The sequence below is a fragment of the Linepithema humile genome, chromosome 1 (genome assembly GCF_040581485.1).
Source record: "Linepithema humile isolate Giens D197 chromosome 1, Lhum_UNIL_v1.0, whole genome shotgun sequence".
NCBI lineage: Eukaryota > Metazoa > Arthropoda > Insecta > Hymenoptera > Formicidae > Linepithema > Linepithema humile.
Genome location: NC_090128.1, coordinates 22,189,641 through 22,213,799, shown reverse-complemented (window position 1 = coordinate 22,213,799; position 24,159 = coordinate 22,189,641). Strand labels below are relative to the sequence as shown.

The window sequence follows — 24,159 nt, the reverse complement described above, 5'->3', positions numbered from 1 at the left end:
GCTTACTTATATATTATCTATACTTTCTGGAGTTTAAAATCAGGTAAGAAATAATTACTATTATTAACATTTCCATTTATTCTATTTATGTATTATCTTGTATAATTATTGTATACATATGCTTTCTTAGCTATCACAGGTATTTATTGAGTAGATATGATTTTCTTGCGCTTACGTTACCATGTAATATATTATGCATTAGACCAGTGCTCGGAATTAGTTGAACATTTGAGCCAATTTCCGCGGTATACGCCTCTTTTCCTCTTCTTACCGCGCGCGCCGCAGCCGCTAGGGCCAGCGCCGCCGAGCGTTAGGAGCAGCACTATCTGATTATGAGTGGGTTCTTCTCCCTATTTATTAAAATTTAAGAAAATGTATTAAAATTTATTAAAAATTAATTTTTTATTTTTAAATTTATTAAGTGGAAATATTTCAATAGATTTCCATGTCACCTATGAGGTACTAATGCTGACGCTTTTTTTTTTTAAGTGGTTTCCCCCGTAGGCCTATTTCACTAAAGATAAAAATAACAAATTCTTAATTTAAAAAAAATATATAAAAGAGATTTTCTTAATTAGATTTTCTTGGCCTTTTATGAGAATGAACAATTGATGCAATAATGTAGATAGAAACCACTTTAAAAAAAACGCGTCAGCATTAGTACCTTATGAGTGACGTAGAAATCTATTGAAATATTTCCACTTATTAAATTTAAAAATAAAAAATTTATTTTTAATAAATTTTAATACATTTTTTAAAATTTTAATAAATAGGGAGAAGAACCCACTCATAATCAGATAGTGCCGCTCCTAACGCTCGGCGGTGCTGGCCCTAGCGGCTGCGGCGCGCGCGGTAAGGAGAGGAAAGGAGACGTTTACCGCGGAAATCGGCTCAAATGTTCAACCAATTTCGAGCACTGCATTAGACAAACGAGATCGTTGTAATATAACGGTCTACTGCTTTCTTACATATTTCTTGGAACATATTTCTTGGAAGATATTTCTATTATTGATTTGTTGAATTTATTATTGAACAATTATTGCAGTTGTTTAGTTAATAAAATTTTATTTATTATTAATATATATACATATATAGGGTGCGGCATTTTAATTCAGACTCCAAAATATACAAGGTGTTTCTGAAAGGTCTTCTCAAACTTCAAAGGCGTATTCTAGCGGTCATAAGGATGAAAAAAGTTCTTATGAACGTGTCCTACAACGCTTTCTTTTCGAGATACCTTTTTTTCTCGACAATACTGTTCTTGGGCGCTGAATTGCGGCTGGCGAACATTTCGAACATTTACTTTGATTGTTTTTTGGATTTAATACTGCACTTTCCAATAAAATTAAAAATTTCATTAAAAATTAAAAAATGATTGTATCTTGAAAAAGAAACATTGCAGGACATATGTTTATAGGAATTGTTTTCATCAGGACCGCTAGAATACGCTGTTGAAGTTTGAGGAAACCTTTCAGAATCATGTATAAAAAATAAAAATGAAAAGAAATGTTTTAAACAAAAGTTGTTTGCTTCATAAAAGAAAAAGAGATAGAGATATTAGTTACACCTTGGGTGGAGATGCTTCAAAGATTTGAAGATCAATCAAGTTTTCTTAAATGGAACTCTTCTAATTTTTTTATAAATCGATTCTTTACCATATTCGACGTAAGAAGTTGTAATGGTAGGATGGCCAAAAATTGAATAGTTTAGGAGAATTTTTATACTTTAATTTGACATAATTTTACATAAAGTATGAAATATTTCGTAATATAATCATTTTTCAATTATCTTATCTATATACTCTTCTGCACAAAATAATGAGAGGAATCAATTGGTATATAAAAAACACAGTTATTTTTAAGAAAAAGTATGATAATATGCAACAAGCAGTAACATATTTTTTTTTAAACATTGATTCCTCTCATCATTTTGTGCATAAAAGTATTGAGATAAGATAATCGAAAAATGAATATTTAACGAGATTCTATCGTTACAATAGCAACTTTTACAGGAGCTAAGTTTACCAAATTTGGATCGGTCATCAGACATGTTCTCTTTGCTCCCATATTTTGTATGTCCATCCCCAATTCTCTTGTAAAACCTATTCCATATCTTATCGTAGAACAAGCCATCTAAAATTTTATATAAATTTTACTAAATAACATAATATATAAATTAAAATTGTTACTATTACATTACTAAATATTTTAAAATAGCACAAGAAAATAAGCGATTACGGAATATTTAACATTTTTTTCTAATTTTTTACACTTTGGCATTACTTAAAATATTTTTTGCAAAACACGTATTATTTTATATGAGTGAATGTTTTTAGAAATAGTTTTATTAGAGCATTATATAAATCACGCATCTGATATGGTTTATTACAATATTCAGGTTATCAGATTATCAGAAACTAAAAAATGCGACAGCGAATAGAGCTACTTTAAAAACAATCCTTATCTTAATTCTCCTCAATACGCGGAAGGTCTTCGATTTCATAATTTTAGAGTGTGCGATGTAATCGACATATTATCATACACGTGACTTAATAATTTTTCTTTCTTTGTGTAAACTTTTCTCACAATTTTACCTCGAAAGCATATTCTTTATTAGGCGTAATGTTTGCCGCGGTGCTTCGAGCAATCCCATGTTTCTGTACATTGGTAGCTCCTGGATTTTTATGCGCTGGACATCTGCATCTAAAAACACAAGTCAAAACAAGTACATTTAAAATTTGTATGTTTTGCATTGTTATCAGTTTTATCGAGCATTGCTATCGAACTAGTATGCACTTCTTTACTGAATACTGCACATGTAGGTTTCTCTGGCAAATTTCTACCGTAAATATTTACTGAAAAAAAAATCATTTACTTGATTCAAATAAATATTTACTAGATTCTAATAAATATTTATTTGATTCTAATAAATATTTACTTGAATCAAAAAAATCATTTTCTTAATTCTAATAAATATTTACTTGATTCTAATAAATATTTACTTGATTCTAATAGATATTTACTTAACCATATATTCTGCCAATCTTTGCGACCGACAATGTTTTCGCGAATGTTCGAAGAAGCAGAGTGATTTTCAAAAGATTCGACGTCACCGCCACAACGACGGTGAACGCGTCGTTGTTGCTAGTTTGCAATTCCGCAAAAAACTATTTTATTTACGCACCCAACAAATTTTGCGAGGTTTTTATCGTTAACCGACGCGTCGTATCTTCGCTCGCGAGTAATGACAACGTTGATTACGATTACGTTGTTCGCGGATCGAACGACGAAATGGAATACGATATTCGAGCCAGAGACGCGTTCAACGAATGCGATGAAATCGTCGTAACGTTCAGCGATATCGACGGAAGAAGAATAGTCGCGCCCACGATCAAAGGACTGTACACTGGTAACGATGCGGCGTTATACACTCGCGATGAATATGTATTTAACGATTATCGATCGTTGTTAGATTGTCAATGAGAACGTCAATGCGTCGTCGCATCCCGTTTAATAATTCGTTCATTTTTACGTCGAATATGTAATTTAGAATAAAGAAATGTGCTTTCCAATTCCCACTCTTCAAATGTTTCAGAACACCATCTACGTATGAACGTTTCAACGACGGATCGTTCGCACGCAAACCGGACAACGTCGGAACAAATCTCTCGATAGTTTCAACGATCGATGATACGATCGGTTGTCGGGATCGAGAAGACGATCGTTCGAAACTCCATATACGCCACATAGGTAACGACACGACATTGTCATTCGTCAATCGAACGCGTTTCCGTCTGTCGTCAAATTTTACGACAAAATGATGTCTCTGTGCAGCCGTGGCAACGTCGAACGACAAATTGAACAAACCGTTGTTTCGATTGAGCGAATCGTAGAGTTTACTTTCGACGAACGCTTCCAAATAATCATCGGCCACGATCATACCACTCGAGGTGGTGTCGTTCGCATCGTTACAACAAAATTAATATGTTCCAAAGATAACATAAATATCATTTTTATGTTGTCAAATAATCAGGAGACGCGGTAGTGTCTCCGGCCAAGTTCAAAAAACGACACTACTAAGTCAGGAAAAGAATCTCTGGCAAAGTTCAGAAAATGACACTACTAAGTCTCTTATCCTGCGCGCACAAAGTCGACTTTTCGGGGGTTTGTAGCAACTAAAATATAAAAAATTTTATAAAAACACATAGTATATCCTTAAAGGCGGCATCGCCACGACTAATTTAAGCCAAAAAAAATTTAAATTGGTCCAGCCGTTTCAGAGATACAAGCGGTCAAAAAGTGATGTTGGTAATGCAAAAAATTAAGAAACGTCGTCTCCTTATTCTTCTCCTCTGTCCGCAGGGACGAATGAAGAATTTACGGGGCCCAGAGTATTATCATTATCATTAAAATTTACGGGAATTTCTCGCACCTGGTGCCAAGGGTCGTCGAATTCAATTTCCCCGAGTTGCGCTACGGGAATTCCTCGCACCAGGTGTCAAGGGTCGACGAATTCGACTTTCGCGAGTTGCGCTACAGGAATTTTTCGCACTAGGTGCAAAGGGTCGACGAATTCGACTTCCCCGAGTTGCGCTACGGGAATTCCTTGCACCAGGTGTCAAGGTTCGACGAATTCGACTTTTGCGAGTTGCGCTACGAGAATTTTTCGCACCTAGTGCCAAGGGTCGTCGAATTCAATTTCCCCGAGTTGCGCTACGAAAATTCCTTGCACCAGGTATCAAGGGTCGACGAATTCGACTTTCGCGAGTTGCGCTACAGGAATTTTTCGCACTAGATGCAAAGGGTCGACGAATTCGACTTCCCCGAGTTGCGCTACGGGAATTCCTTGCATCAGGTGTCAAGGTTCGACGAATTCGACTTTTGCGAGTTGCGCTACGAGAATTTTTCGCACCTGGTGCCAAAGGTCGTCGAATTCAATTTCCCCGAGTTGCGCTACGAAAATTCCTCGCACCAGGTATCAAGGGTCGACGAATTTGACTTTTGTGAGTTGCGCTACAGGAATTTTTCGCTCTAGGTGCAAAGAGTCGACGAATTCGACTTTCCCGAGTTGCGTTCCCTGAGTTGAGAATAGTTTTCAAGATATATTATATGCGTGTGGCGGCTCACCGCCACACAGCTGTACTGAAGCGGCATAATACGCCGCGGCGCCGCTACGCGCCGCAGGCCTTCTACCAGTTATAAGCTTGCGGACCCACCGCCAGGTTGCGCAGGCGGTGAAAAGCTTTCTCGCGATCAAGCTTCGATCGACGAGATATAAAAGAGCTGCTCCGCAGATCTTTACTCACTCACTCGCTTCAAGGCGAGCTCTCACTAAGGGCCCTTGAACGGAGTCACAGCTCTGCTTCGAAGAGCGCAACCAGCAAGTTTTCTCGACTTTTCACAGTGCCTGGGAAGGCACGGAAGCGAAAGACTCAGTCTCAGCTCTGACCGCACACCTCACGTAGGATGTACAGCTACGGTCAGCTGACGCACCAGCATCGCCGTCGCCACCACAGACTCTACAGCGGAAAATAATTCCCTTAGAGTTCTGTGCCCGGTTGACTCGGCCCCCACGTGACACTCACGTTCCGGGGACATCCGAATGCGAAGGCCTCTCCCGCCTCGGCTCGCAGACTCACTTGCGACTCACATCGAGAGCCGGACGGTCGCAGCGCATGGCACAACGGAGACATACTCCACCGCAACGCAAACCTCGCCGCCGGGATGCAACACGCACCCTCGCATGAATCGTCCTGTTAAGGACCCGATTCCAACCACGCTGACGCGGCCGGTAATATCTTACCGCGCCCGTCACCTTTCATTCGAAACTCGCGGCCTTACACTCTGCCGCGAATGCGCCGCTGGCGCACTCAAGTTACACACACACTTGTACATACATACTTCTCTCTGACAAAGAAATAAACACATTTCTACACCATTGACTCTCTCTCACTTCTCACCAGTCGAACACAATCCATTAGGCTATCCGCCTATAATGCGTATGTTTATTTTCATTTGACATAATATTTCTACCTAAATATTTATAAGCACAAAATAATAAGAGGAACAAATTGGTGTAAAGGAAACACATAGTTGTTTTTAAGAAAAAGCATGAATTTGCAACAAGCAGGTACATATTTTTTTTTTAAACTACACTCACCCGAAAAAAAAGCGGTACACTGAAAATGTGGGAAAAATTCATCAAATTTCAACTGACGATAACTTCGTAAATAATAAAGATAGAAAGTTCTATAAAATATGAAAATGAAGCTAAAAATCTCTACTTTAAGAATCAATTTATTTCAATGTTGCAAAATAAATTTATTGAAAATGGCGGATGACAAAGCGCGAGCATGCAAAATTGAAAAATAATGGTTCGAGTTTGCGACGGTGCACGGTATAAACAAAAAATTGTAGCTTATTGGGATCAAAAGCGTACGAAAGTACAGAGTCTCCTCTTTAAAATGCTTTTTTATGCATCTCGATACGATGATTTTTCGCCGAGAGATTCGCATTTGAAGAAAAAGGCAGATTCTTACTTCAAATGCGAATCTCTCAGCGAAAAATCATCGTATCGAGATGCATAAAAAAGCATTTTAAAGAGGAGACTCTGTACTTTCGTACGCTTTTGATCCCAATAAGGTACAATTTTTTGTTTATACCGTGCACCGTCGCAAACTCGAACCATTATTTTTCAATTTTGCATGCTCGCGCTTTGTCATCCGCCATTTTCAATAAATTTATTTTGCAACATTGAAATAAATTGATTCTTAAAGTAGAGATTTTTAGCTTCATTTTCATATTTTATAGAACTTTCTATCTTTATTATTTACGAAGTTATCGTCAGTTGAAATTTGATGAATTTTTCCCACATTTTCAGTGTACCGCTTTTTTTTCGGGTGAGTGTAGATTAACTTTCAATTCTCTGAAGCGCTTTCATCCAAATTAATATGTCCATCTTTTTTCCTTTTTCGAACCAAACATCTTTTGTCTAACACATTTTCCTATAAAATGTTTTATTTTCGAGATATTTAATATAAGTGTAGAATTTATGGAATAATTTTTTTTTTATAAGCAAGGTTTATAAACAGGATTTATTTATATAGAATAAAAAACAGCAAAAATTTTTAGGAGATTGCATTGATGATTTAGTGATAATAAATAAATACTATTTTTAAATGTTAATGTGATTACTTGATTTTCAACTATTCAGAAATACTATACAAAAGATAAATGTAGCTTCACTTCTTTATAAGCAAATTTTCTGCAATATTTTATTTAGTATAATAATTTTAAATCTCTGCATATGTTTATTAAAATTATTTTAAACTGTTCGCTTGCTTATTGCAAAAAAACTTGTACAAAGTTTACAATTATTAATCTAAAATTTATAACTTGTTCGTTTTACGTATTAATACACTTTTTTTATTTTTCAGATCCAGAAAAAAATTAGAAAAAATAATCGGCTGCTCTGTATAACGGCTGCCGTAAGCGCTGAATTAAAATATCGGCTGCAATGGCGCTGAGTTTTGGCCCTGGCTGGCTTGTCCTAGGCGCCCAATTAAAAAATCTGATATAGAATTCTGTAACTTTAATTATTCGTTTAAGGTGATTGTGACACTTGCATGACTAAAAGACTGCCCTAAGCGCCATATATCTGTATAAGGCTGCCCCGAGCGCTAGCTCAAAATGCATCATCAGTGTCACAAGTTCTATTATGGCAATAAGGAAAAAGACATTTTGATTTTCGAAGAATGGTTGACAGAAACGATGATAGATAGTTTCCATGCGTTACTCGAAAGAAATTCTGAATATGCACCTCGACCTGTATGGTTGACGATATTTCCTGATCAGATTGTTCCACTCGAAAATCTAAAAAAGAAGCATTTGCAAATACTGCACAGTAATTTTGCGGGCGGACATTGGGTTACTTGTCATTACGACGCAAAGTTTGTTATTATATATGATTCTCATGAAGGCAGTCGTAATGCTAATAAGCAAAATTTGAATGAAGAAATTCGAATTTTTGTGGAGAGATTATTTCCTTTTCATGATTTTCAAAACAATCCGATAGTCTTTCCTACAGTCCAGTCGCAAGTCGACGGTTGTAATTGTGGTCCTATGGCGATTGCGTTTGCTACATCGATTCTGTTTGGCATAAATCCTTGTATTGTGACGTACGATCGATCTTTGTTAAGACCTCATTTGTCTGCAATGTTTGCAGGACAAACAATCACTCATTTTCCGTACCTCTGTAATTCAACTGCTCCATTAATGTTATTACCGTTGGAGACATTGAAAATACGAGAGGCGGATGCACTGAGAAAAAGGCTTGCACGTAGCAAGGAAACTGAAGAACAGCGTTCAAAACGACTCGAGAAAGATGCTTTTTCTCACAAACAACAATATGCCAAAAACGCTGATTTTTTATGCACTCAAAAGCGCAATAAATATAAACAGGACCCTAAAATAAAATGTTATAAAATGTGTGAGGTATATAAAAAAAACCCCAAACTGAAACGCCAGATAATGTGTGATCAGTACATACAAGATCCCGAAACACAACGTCAGAGAGTGCGTAATCAATACAAAAAAAATCCTGAGGAACAATGTAAAAGAAAACGCGACGAGTACCAAAAAGATTTAGAAAATAAACGAGCTCAAAAACGCCATAATTACTCACACCAATTGCTGTACAATCGGCAAATCAAAAGAAAAAATTATTTTAAAAATGCTGCACGTGAAAGAGATCGCCGAAGAAAATTTAAACACAAACATTCTGACTCAAAAAAACTGTACAACAAAAAGTATTATGCAAAACGTGGTAACAAGTCTATCGTACAAAGATCAAAGACGATCGAGAGAGTAAAAGAAAAATTCAGTACTGTCCGATCTTGGCAAAAGTGTTTTAACTTTCCAAAATGATCAGAGTTCTATATTCGACGGATATCGAGGAAAATTAATAAATCGGCGATATGTGCTCGATTGGAAGCCGAATATATATTCAAGTGGTGCATGATAGCAAAAAAATCGTACGTCAATGCAGCAAGAAAAGTGTTTTTGTATTTGAAAAATGCTGCTGAAACCGCACTATTGCGATTCAATGAATGTAAGACTTTGAAATATCCAAAAAGCGATCGAATTAGAGCTCTTTGTGGCTCATCCAAACATACTTCGTCTTCCGAAGCATACTTTTTTGAAACTGCTTACGAGCAAAGGAAAAAGTTTGAGCAACCACTTATAATAGGACAATCCTCTTCTCATGGAGTGATAAATGTTTTACCGTTAATGGATAACAATGATAAAAAGTCAAAAATATGGCACTGTGACGAGAAACGATGCCGCATAAGTGATATTTCCTTGGAAAAGTATGTGAAATTGTTGGAAGAGTTTGAAGGAGCTACTATAAAGAAGATAATGAATGCTAAATTTATGGCGCGGCTCAAAAATTGTTCTGTTTCACATATGAGTAGCAGATTGGGACATCCTCCGGACTGTTATGCGAATCCAAATATTTGCGAATCATACATTGCAACGATAAGCACTTTATCGCCTCATTTTCCTCTCGTGAGAAATATTCGAATAAATGTCTACAAATTGATAGGCAATTATAAAAAATTTTATCATTTGTTTTCAGCTTTGAGATTTGTCAATATGGATAAATTGCTGAAAATTTCCAATGATGCAAAGGTTAAAGCAAGATTTTACAAAAACAATTTGACCGTTAGTTTGGACGAGGAAAAAATTTTGTCGCAAAATTACGAAGCGTTTACAGTTATGAAAAAGAGATTGTTGGATACACCACGTTTCCCTTGTGTCTCTTGCGAAAAACTATGTGTGAATAGTGACGTTTCTGAGTTAAAAAAGCTGAAAAAACCAGTAGAGGGATCTTTTTGGAAAAACTTGATGACTTACGTAACAGAACACAATAGCGATACTGGATTAATTTGTAAGTTTTGTTTGGGCAAATTTCGGAAAGGCATGTTGCCTTCTACTTGCGTTTTGAATAATCTTGCCGTAAAACCATTACCGGATGTTTTGTCGGATTTCAATGATTACGAAAAAATGTTAATCAAGAGAATGAGCAGCTTCCAAGTAGTGCAAACAATGGGCGCTGTTTCGAACAAACATTTGCCGCACAGACAAATGATCCGTAAAGTAAAAGGTAGAACATTTCATTTGCCACTTCCTTTACAAGAAACATTGGATAAGATATGTCCTCCGGAAAATCCTATAAATTTGAAACACGAGTTGCACATTCTCGTTCGAGGTATGCCTAAAAAATCAAAAGTTGTTTGGGAAAATTTGATGGATATTAATAAAGTGTTTAAGGCTTTGCAATGGTTAAAAGAAAATAATCCGCACTATTCGGAAATTCGTCTTCCAGCGTCATCTGATGATTTATTAAATGAGAAGTTGCAAGAAACAGAATATCAGATCGTCGATAATGGGGGCGAGGAGAGCAATAATGACGAAATAGATGAGGTGGTTGAGGACACCGTACAGCAGATTAAAGATAATGACCAAATCGTTTTGAAACGTAAGGCTTTCCTGACGCAAATTACCAAAGACTCGGGTATTAATGATCAGTATACGATATACCCAATGCGCGTGAAAAGGATTGATAACGAATCTGCACTCAAACTTTATCAAATGTTAAAAATCGAAGATGTTCCAATGGATAATCGTTATAAATATCTGGATGTCATGTGTTTCCCCGATTTATATCCAGAGGGTATCAATGGACAACGAGAAGATAGAAATTTTGCATTACCGGAATATTTATTCATCAGAACGCGATTGATGTCGAAACACAATAGATTCAGATTGAATCCGCAGTACTTGTTTTTCCTTCTTCATGATACTAACAACCGACAATTGAAAAACGGTATATATTATACGATGATGGTTGCTAACGCACAAGAGAGATATACTGCTGATAGATACTTGAACGAATTGAAAGACGAACAATTGGAATCGAATTTAATGAGTATTTTCGGAAAACTGAGAAATACGGATCAATTTTGGCGACAACCATCCAATAATGTGAAATGCATGACTCTGCATTACGGCCCAGCAACGTGGTTTTTGACTTTGAGTCCTAGTGAATGGAAATGGTCCGATTTGGGTGAATATTTACGAGACATGAATCCCGATAAAGAGAAGTTAAGCATTAACGAACTAATCGCATACGACCCTGTTAGCACGTCTAGATTCATGTGCATAAAATTCAAAGCCATGATTGATTTTATTCGTTCAGTTGATAACCCAATAGGGGAAGTAATCCACTACTTCTGGCGATTAGAATATCAAACTAGAGGTATCCAGCATATGCATTGCTTGATTTGGATAAAAGATGCTCCTGTGCTAAGAAAATCGCCGGATGAAGAAGTTGTTTCGTTTATTCAAAAATACGTGACGTGCGAAATTCCAGATAAAAACGTTTCGCCAACGTTGTACGAAACGGTTACAAGTGATCAGAATCATAAACATAACTCGTATTGCATGCGTACAAAGAAAACCGAAACAAATATTTACAGAAAGTGTCGGTTTGATTTTCCGCGATCAGTTACGACAAATTTTGTTTTAAGAGACGTTGTCACTTCAATAGTGGGTAGAAAAAATTTACGCAGTAGAAGCAGGTTGTACGATCTTCCTCGCAAGAAGTCGGAGAGGTTTATTAATGATTATAATCCGGCTATCAAATTGGCTTGGGAGGGAAATATGGACATACAATTTGTTGGAGAAAAATCAGAGTTTTTAAACTCGTATTTAACAAAATACACGACAAAGTCGGAAAAATGTAACATAGACTTTGAAATGATAGATTCCAATAAGCCTTTGGCATCGAAATTGTGGAATTTTGCGATGCGTCGTTTGAATGACAGAGAATGCGGTGCTTTAGAAGCTGCGGATACCCTATTAGGGCATCTCTTGTATGGTACGGATTGTGATACCATTATCAAATGGATCGACGTCAATGAAGTGAGAAACAGAAAAGTTAAAACATTCAATGAAATTACAGCTCTCGATAAAAATTCTACGAATATCTATTGTCCGTTGCTCATCGATGATCATTATCCAAACAGACCTAAAGAACTAGAATCATTGAATTTGTACGATTTTACTAGATTCTGGGACATTGTAAAACAGATGCCAAAAAGTGACGAGGTCGAATATTACGAACTGGTATAGCGTTTATTTGTAAAGAAACGAAAAAAGTGTAGTTTAATAAACCATTACCGATTCAATGTAAAAACTGAACCCAAAAAGTACTTTTACTCGCTGCTTCTTCTGTTCAAACCATGGAGAGATTCGAGTGAACTCAAAGGTGCGTACGAAACTTACACGGATGCCTTTAAGAATTCAGAGACTGGATTGACGAAGGCAATGAAATATCACGAAAGGCTCGAAGAAATACAGAAAGCTTTTGAGGATGTTACTGAATTGATCGAGAAGCGTGAAAATGATTTAAAAATAGCAGACGGAGACAAATCTGATGACGATGAACTGGATTGCAATCCAGTACAAGCTGACAACGCGATGAAAAATCTGGAAGATTTTGGTAAGATTGACGCCCCGATTAATTTATCGCAAATGATGTCGCAATTGAACAAAGATCAGAAAAGAGTCTTCGACAGGGTATGCCAAGTTTTACAAAATAAAAATCATATTCTACGATTGTACGTAAGCGGTGAGGGTGGTACAGGAAAAAGTTTTCTTATTGAAACGATCAAACATTGGATCAAAATAAATTTGAAAAAAACGACTGCGATATCTGCTCCCACGGGTATTGCAGCATTCAATATCGATGGCCTGACAATTCATAGAATGTTTCAGCTACCCGTCACTCATGAATCTACGCTTAAGTACGTGCAATTGTCAGACGTAATCTTGAAAATTTTGAGAGACAAATTGAAGAATGTCGAACTATTCATAATCGATGAAGTATCCATGATTTCGAATGTAACACTTATGTTTATCAATCTACGATTATGTGAAATTTTTGATACGACAGATACAAATAATGGTTTCTTTGGTAGAAAACACATTCTCTTGTTTGGAGACTTGTTGCAGCTTCCTCCTGTAAAAGGACATCCTCCGTTCGTTAAAATGTCTCGATCAGATGTTCAGAAGTATTTAGGTACCATGGGTGGATTTGACTTGTGGAGATTGTTTGATTACGACGAACTCTTGATAAATATGCGACAAAGAGGCGACAACAGATATCGCGATATACTTTCTAGAATACGAATAGGTCTCATAACGGATTCTGACATCAATGTACTTGAATCAAGAAAAATCATTTTCAAAGAAAATAGTTGCGACAAAAGATTGAATGAACTTTACACTTATATGAATCAATTACCGACCGATACAATATGTTTATTACCTACGTGTTATTTGTGCAAGGTTTTGAACACGGCAATGCTTAATAAAATCGACGGCGAGGAAATTCTACTAATAGCAGAAGATGATGTCGACTGTGCTCCAGCAATAAAAAAAAAAGTGCAAAAAACCTTGGAAGATAAAGATGACAAAGTTTCAGAAACGGCAGGCATTGAAAGAGTAATAATGATTAAAATTGGTGCTAAAGTGATGATTCGACGAAACATTGACGTAACTCTGGGACTTGTCAACGGAACAATAGGCAATGTAGTTGCGGTTAATCGTGCTGCTGATGGAAATATTTATTCCGTCACATTAGTTACTTCGGATAACAAAGAATTCGCAATAACGAGAGTAGATATTAAATTCGAGATATTTCACAAAATAGTGGTACATCGCAAACAATTTCCATTGTCCCTCAGTTATGGAATAACTATACACAAAAGTCAAGGCGTTACGTGTAAAAATGCAATGATGGATCTGGGAACGACTGTATTCAGTGATGGTCAAGCCTATGTAGGTTTGTCTCGAGTGAGTACATTGGAAGGCCTACATTTGATAAACTTCAATCCGGCATCAGTTCAAGCACACTCAGGAGCCATTTCGGAATATAATCGACTAAGATCTTTGTTCAAATCTCAGCTGCCACAAATCGATTTATCCAAGAAAAAAGCTATAAAAGTTTACGATCGTCGATGGACCATACCTAATATCATTGATAATGTACAGAATCATGGTTGCGAGGAATCAAAAAGTGTAATTACGTGGAAAATATACGGCCTTTTTAATGACGATAATGTTTCGTGTTACGCTAATGTAATATTGCAGTGTGTATTTCATTGCGTGCGTATCAGGCAACAAATACTAAAATATAAAGCATCGAACGCATTAACTGATGCTATATGCGCGTATACTGAGCGTAAATATTGCAACGTTCAAGCGGTTAGAAGATCTGTCGGAGAATGCTTCGAAGAACGAATACAACAAGATGCTTCGCAATTTTTCATGGCTCTAATGTCGACGTATTCTGAAATCAATGATATATTAGAACACGAATTGAAGCACGTAACATGTTGCTCAAATGCCAAATGTAATTACACGGTAACTACGTTGGAAAAAAGTTGTTTGCTAATATTACCTATACAATCGACATTAAAAAGGAAAAGAGGTGTCACGCTACAAACTTTGATTGATTCGGAATTTTCCAAATGGGAAATGATAGACGGCAGTTGTAACGCATGTAAAGGTTCCGTTCTGAAAAAGAAAACCGTAATCGAATCGACTTTATCCATCTTAGTGATACAGCTCAATTTATACACTTTTGTGAACGGTGTTTGCAAAAAAATTATCAACAATCGGATTAACGCCGTACCGACGAATAATATCACGATAGATAAAAAAAAGTACAAGGTAATAAGCGCTATATTTCACGAAGGCGAAGAAATGAATCGTGGTCACTACACGTGTATGTTGAGAGCAGAAAAAAAATCAGAATGGTATTGCTCTAATGACATGAAAGTCATTAAGAAAAACTGGCCCAAAGGAGCACAAGGGGCGTACATATTGTTCTTGGAGCAGATTAAGTGATTTTGGAAATAACTGCATTTAATGACACTTTCCTCGAATGTAAGTGTCGGAATTTCTTTGTAGTAAATTTACGTAAATTTTTTAGATCCGGAAAATTATAACAATTAATCGACTGCTCTGGCGCTTCATAAAAGCTGCCATAGGCGCTGAACTAAAACATCGGCTGCCATAGCGCTGAGTTTAGACTTGTCCTAGGTGCCAAATTAGAAAAATTATTTTTGGGCCCCAAACAAAAATTATTTTCGCAATTATAGCGTTTACGGCTGCAATAGCGTTGAATTCAGGCTTGCCCTAGGCGGTCAATTAGAAAAATCTGGGATAGAATTCTGTGCACAAAATGTAAAAAAGTAGGTGATATAGCACAAAAATTCATAAATGATAAGATCAGGCCAAGTTCCAAAAAAGACACTCCAATATGTTTATATTTTAATAATAATCTAAATTTTTAATATATTACCAACATGAAAAATAACTGATATATTGTTCAAGGTGCAAATTCAAAATAAACATACATAAAATATACATAAAATGTATAAATAAAACTGATCATAATTTGATTCTAGAAAGTAAGTGATATATTATTCTTAGTGTACATACAAAATTTTTAAAAATTTAATTAAAATAACAAAATATTTATTAAAAAATACAAAAACACTTGGCGCTGTCAACGGACTTTACCCATCCCCCCTCCCCCCTAGCGCAACCCCTTCACGCCATTTCCCCCTTTCCCCCCCCCCCCCCGTCAAGAGGCCCCACCACCCCTCCACCCCTTTACATCTTGCGACGACTTTTCCGTCGGGCAGAAGTACACCCGCCGGTAAGCGTGTCAAACCTCGTTGCTCTATTTTATAGATCTTAGTAATTATTGCGAAACTTATAGTTGGGCGCCAGGCGCGGATTAACGCGCCACACGAACAAATTACGTTAGAGTCAATTTTTTTCTTTAAAGAGCAACGGCAATAAGCGCGACTAGCCCACTCTACAGATGGCAGAGGGGCGAGGTTCTTTAGAGATGCTAACCCGGTTTGGAGAGAGGAGTCTGAAATAAACGGTTATTAAGAACACACTAATCAGTAACAAATAACATTTAATTATAAATTAGATTAAGTGAGATTGACGCCGGGTGACGAACGTCTTAACAATCCCGCGGAGTGGAGACATGTTTTATCTCAGTGAGAGGCGTTATGATTTCACCGTTCAACTCGCGGAAATCCGCGTACTTCCGTCTCACGCGGTATAATATTCGGCGTACAAATTCAGTAACTTTCATTCGGTGCGGTTGTTACAATTAGCTCTACTTCAATCTTTCTTCATAACGGTTAGCCTACAATACAAGCTCTATCTCAGTATTATTCTTACGGTTCTGAATGTAAACGCTCGACCGAAGGCCGAGGCGAGAGATACGCGATAGGCTAACTCCAAAAATTCCAACACTCGGTACAGCAATACACAAATAGACGCGAAATTATCATTCATGAACGAGAGACATTAATTAACGCAAAACGACTGTCGGCTCGGCAGCCCCGAGGGGGATAGCATGGTGAAATCTTATTCTATAGAAGCGGTAGTCAGCGGGGCCCGGCCTAAATTTAACCTCGCAACCTATCGCGAGACATTTCGATACTCTTAATACACTTTCACGAAAATCAGGCGGGTTCTTATTTCCGCGAGGCTCGGGCCGCCTACTGATACCGCTCTTACCGCGAAGTCGAAGTGGTGGCCTTACAAATCGCTGGTACGCCCGTGGTAGTCCTCGAGGTTCCGCCCAGGTTGCCGACTCGCCGAACAGTGACGACAGCGAGGCTCGCCGGACAGCGGTGACCTTCCGCGCATCGTCCTGCGCATGTAGATCCGCGCTATCGATTAGCGCTACTTGATCCTTCGATATCTCTAGCGATCTCAATCCTCGCGTCGCTCCTCGATTTTTCGGCCCTCGGTGACGCTTTTCCGAGGTGACCCCGGTCTCTCTCTTTTGGCAGCTGCCGTTAACGCCCTTCGTGGCCTTCTCCGTTTCCAGATCCGAGCCTTCTTTGAATCGGTCGTGAACTGGCCAGGTTCCGACCGGATTCCTCTTTCCTGGCTCGTTACAACAGCTCCTTGTTCGGGTACTCCACCCCGGGTCTTCGGCGTGTGAGAGCGCGCTTCCCTCTCGGGCGTCATCTCTCTCGGTGCGTTCACCGGCCTCGATATGCTCCGTATCTGAAATCGTAACTGCGGTAGCGACTGTGTCTGGAATCGAATGATATTGGCAAGGGTGTTTTTACTTGCCCTTATCCTGGATCCGTCTGCACGCCGTCCGGGCCTCCGTCGTCCTGCCTGCTGAGTCCCTCGCAGGTCCCACGAAGGCTGCTCCACGGTAATTCACAATATGGGAGTTTGGCCACTCACCACGACTCGCTTAATTCGCTACAACGCAAAATCTAAAATCTCCAAAAAAAGGAATTAAGAGGGAGAGGTCGTCGCCCCCCCCGCGGTGGGGTCTTCGACCTCAAATTTCCCTCCTCGATCGGGCTTTCTCGCCCTTGTGACGGACGTCAAAAAAAAAGTCACGTCACAATCTTTACACCTATAGTATTATGAAACAACGAAAATGAGTAATAATGTAATAATAGCATGATTAACTGACATCATGTAATTAATTGACATTATGTAAGTTAACATGTTGTTCGGTGTATATTATACATAATATATATATATTTCAATACATGTAGTTAAAGAGAATTGAATTCAAATGTTTAAAGTACCAAAAAGTTTACGGTCCAAAACGGTCCAGACTGAAATATACGTTAATCTACAGGGCAAAGTATGTAGTTTCTTAGTATATACGTTTTGTATCCCCCTTCATCCCCCTTTTGCAAAAAATTTCTAATTAATGTTAGTTTGATGCGGCTAGTAGCGCCAACTGGTTCATTTTCTTTTAATGTTTTCAAATTTAATCGCGAAATTTGATGCAAATTACACTTTGTTTTAAATCATTGTTATGATTAACAATTTTATATATAAAAAAAAATGATAGAGAAAACAAAAGAGTTATTAATTTTTAAATAAATTTTTCATAAAGTAAAAAAATTGTAAACTAATTGTACTGCATCAAATTTTTCTTTACGAAAAATAATCATTTGTTGATTACTTCTCAACTCCTGCATTTTTTTTTATGTCTTCCATTGAGATTTTGAAATTTTCGATCTATTAGACGGCATGCGCGATGATCTAAGAATTCAGTATCTCATCTGAATGAAAAAGAGAATTTCTTATTCAACCATGTTTCATTATTTTTATAGAACTTTTCAAAATGATATCTGCTTACTGTCTATTTTGATTGTAAATGTTTCAAGAAATTTAAAAATTTATATAGTAATTTAAATCGTAAAATTCTCCAAAACGTATGACATACACAAAACTTTATGTTTGGCTGTATCCATGGTATTATATGTCAGTAACAGTGCACAAATGGTTGATTCATGGAAGCGCTATAATAAAATATGCAATTGTACTAATAGGTCAATTATCTGAAGATGCCCAAGAAGCGAATCACAAATATTTTCGAAATTATAGGGAAAATTATTCTCGAAAAATGTCTCGAAAAATGAATAACGAAGATATATTTACGAATCTGTTAATTGCTTCAGACCCAGTTGTTTCACATTCAAGGCGAATAATTGAACACAAAAAAAAGAACTATGTGACGATGCTAAGAATCTTTTAGACTTGACGAATTAGATTATTATGAATAAAATAATAAAGACACTTGACGGATACTCAAAAATAAAATTGATCACGTACAATATTAGCCTTACTTAGTTATTCGGGTTCTTTTTCTTTTTTAAACATTGCTATTGTATTGTATTTTGTATATTGCTATTGTAAATTTTGTGATTATTGTGATTTTATTTTATTTTATTGCAGTGCAAAATGTTCGACTTAATATTAAATGTCAACTGCATGATTATTTAATTTGACAATAATAATTGAGTTATTATTAAATTATTTGATATTTTAGGAAGATTAGAACTGTTCAGAGATTGTTATTTTTCAACAAAAAAAATTAATTACACTGTAATAAATTCTTTTTTTTCTTTATTTAAGTGAATGAATTTTGCTATATGTCGATAAAGCATTTATTAACTGTATAAATTATTTTAATTATAATTAAATCGATTTTTTAGTTTACATACTTGAAGTATATTATTCTTAGTTAATATATGCCAAATTTCAAGTTTTTTAATTGAAAAATATTAAAACTATACGTCAATGACCGCGAAAAGAGGTATTCGCCTCACTGTGCGACGGTGCGACTTTGTCACGGTGGTGAATCGAAAACTTACGAACTCGTCTCTTCGGTTCTGAGCGAAGCGATAAAAACTTTGCATCGTTGGTGGGCGATCAATGTTCCGTGGATTCGCGTCGACGAGGAACGTTGGAGCGACATCGTCGTGGTCGTTGTTAAACGTGACAAGACAACGAAGAGAAAAGTTCGCTCGTCGATTCGAACAACAACGATAGAACGTTGAAGCTTTTCGCCGACGAGTCGTATTTCGTGGACGAATCGTTATCGTCTTATCGAAGATGTTCCTTTCGTCGTCGTCGTTTTGCCGAGGTCGATCGTCATCGATCGGATATATTCGTCGCGCTTCTGCGCGCCGTAGGTTCTTATCACGGATTGTTTCGTTCTACTTGTCCCGGTGTTCTCAACGACAACGAAGCCAAGCAGCCGCGATGGTTTCATCCCACGCAAAACGAAATTGCGGCTCTGTCGTCGTTGCGTCGTCACGCGTCGACGCAAGGTTACAGTGACGTTGCAAAGACGCGCCACAAAATTCGAAACGAATTGTCGCGACTGATAATGGAATCTTACGGCGTCATGAGTAAAGTGTGATGAATAGATAGAATTCGGAGATACGATTCGCACGGGAGCTTCACGTGTACTCATCGTAAATTTTTATCTGGTTGTAGTATCGTCTTCGACCTTCGTTTCGTTCGCAACGCGTTCTCTTCCGTCGTCACTGTCCGTTTCCGTTGATCGAGACGCGATCGGTACGATAACCTACGATGACTTCGCAGACACAACTTCCTTCTTTTTCCTCGTCGCTTCTAATTCTTCGTTCGTTGTTGCAAATTCGTCGCTCGTTTCTACGGACGACGACGTGCCATCCTGTTTCTCAGACGTAATCGCGTAATCGTCGTCACCGTCACACCGCTACTCGTTATCATTTCTTGACCGATCATCGCTGCCTCTCGCAGACTCGAGTGGTTTTCGCGTATTGTTTTCTTTGTCGTCGGTTACATCGCTGATAACAATCGATGATTTCGAGATCTTCCTCGATAATAGTGGTAGTGGCGACGGAGGTGGCATCAACAAAGCGTCATCGTTATCGTCATCATTGTCGATAACAAAATCATCATTATCGTTTTTTTCGTTCGAATCGTATTTTTCATCATTATTGAATACAGATGGTTTTTCGTTATCGTCGCTGTTGTTTTCGTCGTCTTTATTTTTCTTCTTTCGTTTCGACGTCGCGGTTATATTTCTGTGCAATTTTTCAACGTAGGTTCTATATCCGTCGGTAATCGCGATTGGTAATCTACGATTATTGGTTTTCACGTTCCACAGTAACAGCGAAAGCAACATCGTTGCGAATATAAGACATATTATCGAAACTTGCAACCACATATTCTTCCTCTCTCAGTCTCTCTTAGTATCGTTTTTAGCGATAATATAATTCCTCAACGTTTCACAAATCAACGGAGTTGTTGAAATGTCCGTCAGATAAGATCTCAACGTATATTCGGCGTACATCGCGATAGCGAGCAAGGTGTAGGTTCGCATCTTCAGAGTCGACATTGACTCATCGCATCGCGTTCCACATGTGACGACAAGATCACGCGGAACACTCTCGCTCGTTTCGACGAGAGCTTTCAATTTCTTCGCGTCGCAATAGATATAAAGAATGCGAGGATCCGCGCAAATTTCGTCGTCGTGAACACCGCAACGGTAATCGTTGCTATCGGGACGATCGATGTACAGTCCGAACGAAGAGGTCGTCGGATCATTCAACGCGTAACATTCGACGAGATTGTGAAACTTTTGAAAGTACATCGCGAGCACGCGCGAATAAGACACTCCCGATTCACTTCGTTGAACACGTATCTGTATCGCTCTTTCAAACTCAACCATCGCAACGATCAATGAACGTAAGTTCATAGAATGAAGTAAATATTTTTAAAATCAAGTAAATGATTTTTTTTATTTAAGTAAATATTTATTAAAATCAAGTAAATATTTATTAGAATCAAGTAAATATTTTGCAATACCGGTACGAACAAATCGACGCCCGTTATTTCGCGACGTCTGAATTCAATCGCTAACAATTCGTCGAACCAATAACCGTATGACCGTGAATCAAGCGGCAATTGTTGCGCGTCTTCAAATCGTCAATCGTTCTGCACGGAATCGTTCTTTCCAGAATATTTGTCGCGTTGCGAGACCACAAATTGACCGGTACAACGGTGTATCGACGACGCTGTGTTGCCACTATTCTTGGTTGTCGAAACACGCATCTGAATATCAAATACAACGAGAAAAAGGAAGGTGAAGGAAAAAACGACAATTATCGCTGAAAGAAATCGCATTTTATTGTTTCGTCGATTCGATATCTTCGATATAACTGGCGTAGACGTGTGACAAGAGATCCGCGCAGAAATTTAACATCGCAACGTCGTTGTCCGATTCCTCCGGGTTGTCGTTGTCGTCGTTTCGTCGTCGTCGTTGCCTTTTCATCGTGAGAACGGTCTCTCCGTTGGTAAGTCTAACGTCAAAGCCTGTTTTAGTGTCGAAGAACGTTAAAGAATCTTCGACGTCACAGAGACCAAACCCATGTATGATGTCCACCAGACGCTTCGTTCCGAATCGAGGTCCCAGACGTAGTATCGGTACCCTGATGTGATTAGACGACAAAAACGCCAATCCGAAGAAACGTTTCACGCGCAAATACACCACCATGTCGTTGCTCTTCTCGTCTCCTAAATGTTTCACATCGCGACGAATGACGAAGAATTTTTTTCTTTCTTATTCGACAATAAATCCTCCAATTTTGTAGCAACTCCGTTATCATCGTTGTAGTTTCTTTGCAATTCACCGAGAATCTGATCGACAAATTTCTCTTCGAGAAACGACGACGATGAGGTCGTCGTTGGTTCGTTCGTGGAAACAGTAACGTTCCTCTTCGTCGTCGATGATTCCGGAAATTGATACAACGATGATGGCGGTGGTGATGACGGTTGATGAGTCTTTCGAATGGATGCTTTTGACGTTCGACGATAAACGCCACTTCTGTCCGAAGCGGGTGTTCTTCTCTTCGTCGTCGAACCGTTACCGCTGCCGCGTTGTTGCTGTTGCTTCGTAGCGATCGTTTCGATAGACGATTGTTCCATCATCGACGTTGTTATACTCGGCATCGACGGCAATCGTGTTGTTTTCGATCGTTGCTGTCGTGACTTCGACAAATCCGTCGTAATATCCTCCGTAACGACCGTGACGCGATCACCACCATCATCGGTGACGGTCGTCGTCGTCGACGCGCGAGAACGATCTATCACTCGAGAGACACACGAGTAACACAACTTTATCGCCGTGTCGTCGAGGGAGATCAATTTGATCGGTTCGAGGATGATCGACGCGAATTCCTCGTCTGCAATATCGATCCTATCGAGATAACAATCTGGAGCAGGTGCGTAGTCGTACCACAAATCTACGTGCGACAGCAAACTATTCGCGTTAACGTGTCTTTCGAAGACGAACCAAGACGGCAAATGATATCGTTTTTTCAATCGATCGTACAAATAATATCGCAAACGATCGATGTTTTTATTGTCGAGATAAGTCAAAAATTTCAACGCGTTTGCAGCGTTGGATGACAACGGTGATCGATCCACCGTCTCGATCGACGACGAGAAGAGACGATCGACGATTCTGTCGTTGGCTCTGCGATGCGCATTGTCATTGATTCCATCGTTGAGTCCGCGATGCGCATTGTCGTCGATCGTCGTCATTGTCGACGCTCCGTCTTCGTGTCGTCGTTCCTCTTTCTCTTCGTCGTCGTTCCACTTTTTCTTTCGAAACGGAGTTCGATCGTCCACGACCACGGGAAGACCGTTCATGTCGATGATGTCGATCGTTGTCAACGAAATGGTTCACGCGACCGGTCTACGCTGTACTATCAAGATGCCGAACGTTTTCTCGTCGTTGTTATAAACGCGACTGTATTTCGTGCGCAAACGTCCCAAAATATCTATCGCTCGTTGATGTATATCCGCGGTTGATCTGGCAACGTTGGGACAATATTCGATTATAAAATTTTGCAGAAACGTTATTAAATTAAATTTGGCGATGTTTTTCGACGAATGTTCCAACACTTTGTATTTCTTCAAGAAACATTTGAAGGGATCGATGTATTTATAAAAATTTTCAGCTGCGTCTTTCATCGATTGCGGAATCGCGAGATCTATCGGCGCTACGTCCGTTTTAATCGTGTTGAAATTCACCACTTTGTTCTCGCCGAGAATGTCGCGCAACGTTCTCTCGTCATCATCATTGACGTCGCCGTCGTTATTGTCGCGCGACGTGTAATGTTTCGTCTGATCGACCAGATACTCGTTGCGCGACCAGAACCAAAAAGTGGAGACGTCGTCCTCGTTTTTCTCGCGCGAGACCAAATCGGGCAGAGTGTAGAACGCGTCGTTTCGATTTCTGCTCGGTGAGATATAGTGTTCAAGTAATAGAAACATACCCTGTCGAAAGATGTCGCAATTTATTCCAGCACCGAAGCACTTGTTGGCAAACTGAACGCTCACGTGTGGCGACGAATACTTATCGTCGAATTCGATCCCTGTGTTCCACGTGTTCGCGTACGCTTCCTTGAAGCGATGCTTCGTCTCGACGATATACTTCAAACGAGTCAACACTCCTTCGTCGAATTTTATGTTGAAAAAATTATTCGTCGTTATTATCAATTTGGCCATATTCACGATCATCTTGGCCTCCTGCTTGTGAAAATCTCTTCCCTTATTCGTCATACTGGATAACATGTTTTTGAACGTTTCGTGATTGATACTGTCGGGCTCATCGCATTGACACACATGAGCCTTCAGCATACCGTAAAGATCCGTGTTGATCTTGTCTCTTCCA

At 38.5% G+C, this 24,159-nt stretch overlaps 1 protein-coding gene and 1 long non-coding RNA gene across 3 annotated transcripts in view; one reads left to right on the top strand and one right to left on the bottom strand.

Moving 5' to 3' along the window:
- Positions 1-24,159, top strand: part of LOC136997325 (transcription initiation factor TFIID subunit 7-like) — a 297,656-nt gene that overhangs the window by 211,923 nt on the left and 61,574 nt on the right. The window lies entirely within an intron of this gene.
- Positions 1,054-20,571, bottom strand: LOC136998937 (uncharacterized). Of its 2 annotated transcripts, none has more exons than XR_010889449.1 (3): positions 19,301-20,571; positions 2,594-2,702; positions 1,054-2,132 (listed from the first exon to the last, which is right to left on the bottom strand). It is a non-coding gene; the product is annotated as an uncharacterized lncRNA (long non-coding RNA). The 2 variants fall into 2 exon arrangements; XR_010889448.1 differs by lacking the exon at positions 19,301-20,571 and adding an exon at positions 16,702-17,891.